This window comes from Malurus melanocephalus, unplaced genomic scaffold (assembly GCF_030028575.1).
Source record: "Malurus melanocephalus ecotype Western Australia unplaced genomic scaffold, MMel_1.1 scaffold_8, whole genome shotgun sequence".
Classification (NCBI taxonomy): Eukaryota; Metazoa; Chordata; class Aves; order Passeriformes; family Maluridae; genus Malurus; species Malurus melanocephalus.
This window is the reverse complement of record NW_026623240.1, coordinates 2,407,630-2,414,188: the sequence shown is the minus strand read 5'-3', so window position 1 is coordinate 2,414,188 and position 6,559 is coordinate 2,407,630.

Here is a 6,559-nt window from a genome sequence, read left to right as displayed (position 1 = left end):
TCAGTTAGGCAAAATACCTGGAGTACTCCCTGTGTTGCTTGTGAATTAAATTAATCTCCTGCTTTCTTCTTAACATTACATCATATTTTAGAAATGCCTAYTGGACAACAATATTTCCATTTTCACAGGTAAGTGTTTCGGGCTTGCTGCTTTCTTGAATAGTGATATAATTTTTGATCAACTTAACTCTTAGTTTCTGTATTTTGTAGCTATAATAGAAAGCARTTTCATAATGAGCATACATATTTCTGTGGCTGTACCATATGGTCCTGTGGCTTGCATGCCACAGAATGAAGAACAGAACTAAAATCAGGATSTAGTCATCAAAAGTCTCACTGGAAAGCTCATGTGCAGCCAAACCCACTACTTGCAACATGCTTACACCAAATTACAGCACTGAAATATTTCCTTACTGAGGATAGGAAAGGGATCCACAAACTCCAGAAATGGTGTTGTGTAAGAGGAATTTTGGAACCATTAGGGTCCTATATGCCTCCCCACAAAAAACATACTACAGCAGAAAGCGAGCAACCAGACATAGGCATGGCAGTGTCACATAATAACATTTTCTAGGCGAGTTTCTGTGCTTAAAGGAACATTGATGATTATGGCAATTGAAGGCTCAAAAAAGTTCATTTTTAAATGAGTGTCCTGTCTATTCCAGAAGCAGACACATGTGCTATTTGGTCCATTCCCCCAACTGTGTGGAGAGGGCTTGTCTGAGATGGCTGAATGTGTAACCTGATAACAAGGAGAGTGTGGCTTCCATTTATTTGCCAGAGGTCACAGTAGACTCTAAGCATGGCATGCTTTTCCACGCGGGGGGAGGAGACGCAGAACTGCCTTTCCACAGCATCACATCCCTGCCCTCTGTGTGCCAGAACCTGAGAAAGACCTGCTGATGTATCCTGACACAGAGCTGTGCCTGTCACATGGGGCCAAAGCCAGAGTAAACTTCAACATGCTCCCCTGCCAGCCCACAGAAGTTACCACCTTCTTCTGTCATTAGGAAAATCAGCTCATTGTATTTTTCTTTGTATAATAACAATAAAGCTAGTTTTCATTCCATCACCTGTAGCTGAGAGTAACAAAACATAGGAAAAACAAAAAACCCCAGACAATTCTCTTTAAAAATAAATGAATCAGCCAAGTCGCAGCAAACTACTCACAAGAGAATTCATCCTTGGAATTTAATACAGAACAAGCTCTGCAGTGCACCAGTACATACTTTAAATAAAGCCTTTCCAAGGCATGTTATCCTCTCAGTAAAAGGAGACAAAAATCCAAAGCAAAAAACCAAAAAAAGGTTCTATATTCAAATTCAGTACTGTTAYTCCTACAGTAGCTGGTAGACACYGCAGTAGCRTCAGAGGCAGCTGACTTGGAGATATGACTACTTTCAGTATGAGAGATTGCAAGAAATGAATTGCTTTTCTCAGATTTTAGTGTTGCTACCCCAAGAAAAAATTGAAATGAGAACAGGAGAAAGTTACAAGTGTACCACAGCCCAGAGTGTGGAATTCTGAKTTACTGTTGGGCTGGGAAAGCCCAGGACATCAGCCCACAGCTGAGGCTGGAGGGGAGCAAGAGACCAGCACTGTTACACCACCACCAAAACTCAATTCAAYGGCCTCAGGCTGGGCTGAAATAGGAGCTGGGCAGGGAGAGGCTCCAGGTGGGGGTGACCAGGCCCATCATCACTGTATTGACATTTTTTTAAAAATTAAACTCCAGAAATGMAAGTTACAGTGTTACAGAATTTATTTATCTTCAAAATTTAATTCAATTAATACTTTAGGTATAGCATTTTCAGGTTCTATTCAATGTTATTAAAATAAAATAAAATAAAATAAGTGGTTATACAAGCTAGCATGAAAAGTGGGTGGTTTCTTTAGGRATTTTCTCATTCAAAACACCATTTCAGAGGTTCTGCGGGTGAGATTAAAACTCTKCTTGGATTACAGAATACAGTAATAAATCCCTGTGGGCTGCTATGTAATGTTCAGCAGTATTTCACATCTGGATTCTGACTAGSATTGGTACTTGAAGGGAGCATTAATTGCTGGTCACCTAAATGATTGTTTGAAGGCCAGGCTGTTTCAGGCTGGACTGTACTGCCACACATGAGTTAACCCTTGGTCTACCAGCACCTCTGCCCAGAGGAGGCATTTTCCTGACCTGCTTCTCCCTGGCATTCCTTATAGTCTTCCTTAGACATCTTTTTTTATTCAAAATTGTTTCAGTGTATATGATTAAAAAAAGGTAATAAATTTCCCTGCCTTTCATAGGCATTTCTTGGAACTTAGTGATGGGACCAGGTTTTGTTCATTTTCCAGAAAGTGCCTTTGCCAAGGAGAAATGCATAAAGAAAAGAGTATTTCATCTGGATAACCCAATGTTTCCATTACAATCACATAATGTCTAATTATGTACTCAATAAATCTTCATATTTTGTTATGAAGCTCATAATAACAAGGTCTGATAAATAGATTCTCTCCCCTGGCCACTACCAATTGAGTAGAAAAAAATACTTATTTATGAAGCTTTATTAATAAAATCTGAATAATTCAAAGAGCTTCTTCAGTGAAGAAACAGCATATTCCTATTTGCATATAAATGAAATGATGCTTTAGTGTCAGAGTGAAGAATTAAATAATATGAATTTTTACAGTGCAGTCTTGACAGCCTCATAAATATTATGGTCATAAGTTGCAGTTTCCTAAAAATCTCATTTTATCTTTTATTACAAAAATATGACCAAAGGGCCAAGTCCTACTCATTTTACATGTGTGAGTATTCCCACTGACAACACAATTATTCAGTAAGTGAGGTTACCAGATTCAGCCTTATGTCAGCTACTGGAGCAAAAACACAGTGTTATCTACATATCTATTAGGAGACCAGAATCTCTTGTTTAAACATGAGGAAAATCTTGTGTGTTGATAAARCATAAAGAACAACAAAGAAAACGGTAGCTCTACATTCAAAGAGGAAAAGCACACAGCTAATACACGTTAGATGCCAGCTTTTTACAAGCCAAATATTCCTGTTAGGAGTAAGCAACCACAAAAGCTGCTGAAATTATAAGAACACTTAAATAACTTCAAATGGACTGGTGCTCCTGAGAAAAGTTTTGATTTTATCTATTTCCTTGAAAGGCTGAAAAAGTCTCTGAAGCACAACCACAGACCAGATACAGAGAGAGCTGAACTGGATGAAGGGCATTCTCCTAGAGGTCAAATAAAAGTGAGGGCCATGRCACCTCTAAAGAAACTTCTCTAAGAGTTGTGCAGTCTCAGCAGCTGAGACAAGAAGTAGGTGCCTCCTTAATCTGTCAGTGGTATTTTTCCAGCCACAGTGCTGTGCAAGTGGGACAGAATAGCCAAATACAGATGAGGCATGCATGGAAAGGAAAGCTAAAATGGGGGTGGTAGGAGGAAAATATTTATAGATGTTTTGAAGAGTTTACAAAGTAAAGAAATTTATAAAGTCTAAAGGAGKCTACGGGAGTATATAGTCGGTAGTCCTGTAAATTACAGGCAAGTGTATTCAACCCTCAACTAGGCCTGCTGTACTCAAACACAACCCAGCCTGTGTTTGGCTAGGCTGCATTTTCCAGGGAGACACTGGATCTCAATCTGAAAACACCCAAAGTTGAGTAATCAATGACAGCACTTAACTGTTCCAAGRAATACTTACTGTCAGTACTGAACTYGGTCCTGGAAACTATTTTATTTTGCTAGATTCCAGCTACTAGATGTTATTCCTYCTTATTTCACTCTGGTAGGTTCAAGTGGCCCTTATATTCAATATTTTTTCTGTGCATATATGTATACAATCATCAACTCACCTTTCAATCTTTTTGATTCAGTGGGTAAATTAAGATTTTTAGTTCTTCAATTACATAGAATTTTCTCTGACTTCGGATCATTATGTAGCCCTTCTCTACACTCCATTTTTCAGTATCCACCTTGCAATGCGAGCATCAGAGCTGTGCACAGCACGGCTCAACCACAGCACCTCGCACAAACAGATAAAAATTGTTACCTTTAACAGCTGTGCTCTAAGTCAAGGTTTGCACAAACTCATTCTGCTACAGCAAACTCATCAGCTTACTCAGCTTGGCCTTTTAAAACTTTTCCATTGTGTAGGAGAGCCTACACTCCTTATTAGGTATATATCAATAGATTTTATTGAAAAATRCTTGGTTTGAATGAGACCCAGTTTATAAAAGGTCAAGAATTCCTCTGTATCTTTGCTTGAAGTAATTTTTATATCTATTTTAACTGCTTTTAAATAGGCTGTAGAGACTGCTATGTATTGTAATATGTTTTCTGACACCACAATATTTTTTGCTATTTCAGATATAACTGATCAGAAATTGCTGGAGAGAGTCACTGCCACATCTGAGTGCATTATTCTAGGGCTGCACTCATTTGCATGTGAGAGCAAAGCTGGCAATCTCAGCTTTCCTGGTTAAGGAATGGAAATGGAAAATGGAAAACAGARAAAAGGACTTTAGTCCCGTGGTTTTCAAATCAATCTCTTCATGTTAGTGCAAGACTCATGAGTCCTGAATGATTGAATTTGACAGTATTCCTAAAGGGCACAATAGCATGAAGAGATTTGYCTCAACCTGGTGCCAAAGAGAGCAAACTTTTGCCATAGAATCATATTGCTAACAAAAAGGGTAATTAGAAATAGGAAAGCATGTGTCATTTAGGCTAATGAAAACTGAACAGTACATTTAACAGTCTCTACTGTCATTTAATTTTGTCTATATGTGTATATGTRTATTTTCAAAACTGACAGGGCAACAACTGATTTTATTTGCCATTTCTAAGTAGTTTCCAACTTCTAATTCTAAGTTTCTAATTTATGAACAGATGTTCTTGGCAGCAAGGGGATGTTAAGGATCTCCTGCCTCTGTTTCTGCTGGATACAACTAATTACCTTCCTGGATCTTGCTTATTATTTTTTTTAAGGCTGGAGAACAGTACGAACACAGGAAGATTCTGAGTTTAATTGACCTAGGAAGAGGTTAACAGATGTGATCTAGTGTCAGCACAGATTCTTTTAGGCCTGTCAGCAGATAGAAAAAGTTTGATTCAGCTGCAGATTCTGGCAGCAGTGGATGCAMTCACACAGCAGTGTTTGGATCYTTTCTTGGCGAGCTCCCATTTACGRGCTTTGGCGATTGCTTGTCAGCTGTAGGGAACATTCTGCATGGGCCTGGCTTGTCATTTGGCTTTTCACCCTTCATATCCAGCCTAGAGGTAAAGCCACGAGAGAAGACAGTGCAGCAGTTTGGCTCACAGAGCATTACATGTGCTGCTTTGTTTGTCATATTTAGTTGATGCAATTTCTTCTCTTTCCTTCTGAGAAGTTCCTGCTGTGGTGTTGGTTGGAAGTGGAAGCTCAGTGTTGAATGAGAAGGTGGAGCCTTCTCTGCCCCATGAGGGAAGGAGTTTCTGGTCACCCAAGCCAACAGTAAAGGAGTGTTTCATGCTACAGCAAAGGCACAGAGGCTGTGTAGATGCAAATCAGGRGCTGCACCTTTACATTTTCTACATTCTTCGAAACAGAACAAAAATAAGCTTAAGGTACCTAAGCAAGWACTGAGGAAATATATTGGAAATGGTACATGTGATCCATCACTCTCCCATGAAGATGTACAAGGAGAAAAACATTGCTGAAGAGATGACTTTTGAGAATATATTCATATGAGAAGAGTCATACCTAATCTGACTTAACTTCCCMTTTAAACAGAGGAGAAACAGGAAGGTTAAAAAGTGTTTTGTAAGACATAAATGCAGACAAGCATCAAGGTTGGCATTTCTGGCAGGCTAGAAAGAGTGGGGCAATAAATTAAGAGACAATATTAGATTATACTACGAGGCCAGTTATGTTGGTGAGATCAAAAAGAAGTAAATTTGACATGATGGAGAACCAGAATCACAGGGAGRAYGGCATGRGAGAGCACATATTTGGATTAATAAGAAAGGAGGAAATGGAGAGGAGATAGCTAGATAAATGACCTGAGTCTAAGTGAAAATAATTTTGGCATTGGAACAAAGATAAATTGAGATAGCAGGGAAGGAAACCACACCTAGACAGGGTCTTGGTAAGAAGATGTAAAGAAAGCAGATTTCTTACTTTGTAAAAATGCAAYTTAAGTGACAAGGAGGAAGTTAGTATGGATATGACTGAGAGAGAAGTGCCATTAATGGAAGCTGTATAGAAATGGTGGTGATTTGGTATTCCACATGATGACAATACCAAGGCAGGGAGGCCAGAGAAGTTGGCTGAAACCCTGAGCTGGTCAGGAGCAACAAAGCTAAATAAGCAACTTGTAAATAATTAGCAGCTGTTTTACAAGTATTAACTGGAAAACATAATTCCTGGTTCAACAGTATTCACAAATGGCTGTAGATAAGATTGTCCAAAGAGGTTAATTTAGAATCATGTTATTTGTCATTAGCACTAGGACAAGCCYGCACTCATGAATGCTTGTGGTGCCCTTTGAACCTCTGTAAGATCACAGGTATAAAAGAAAGAA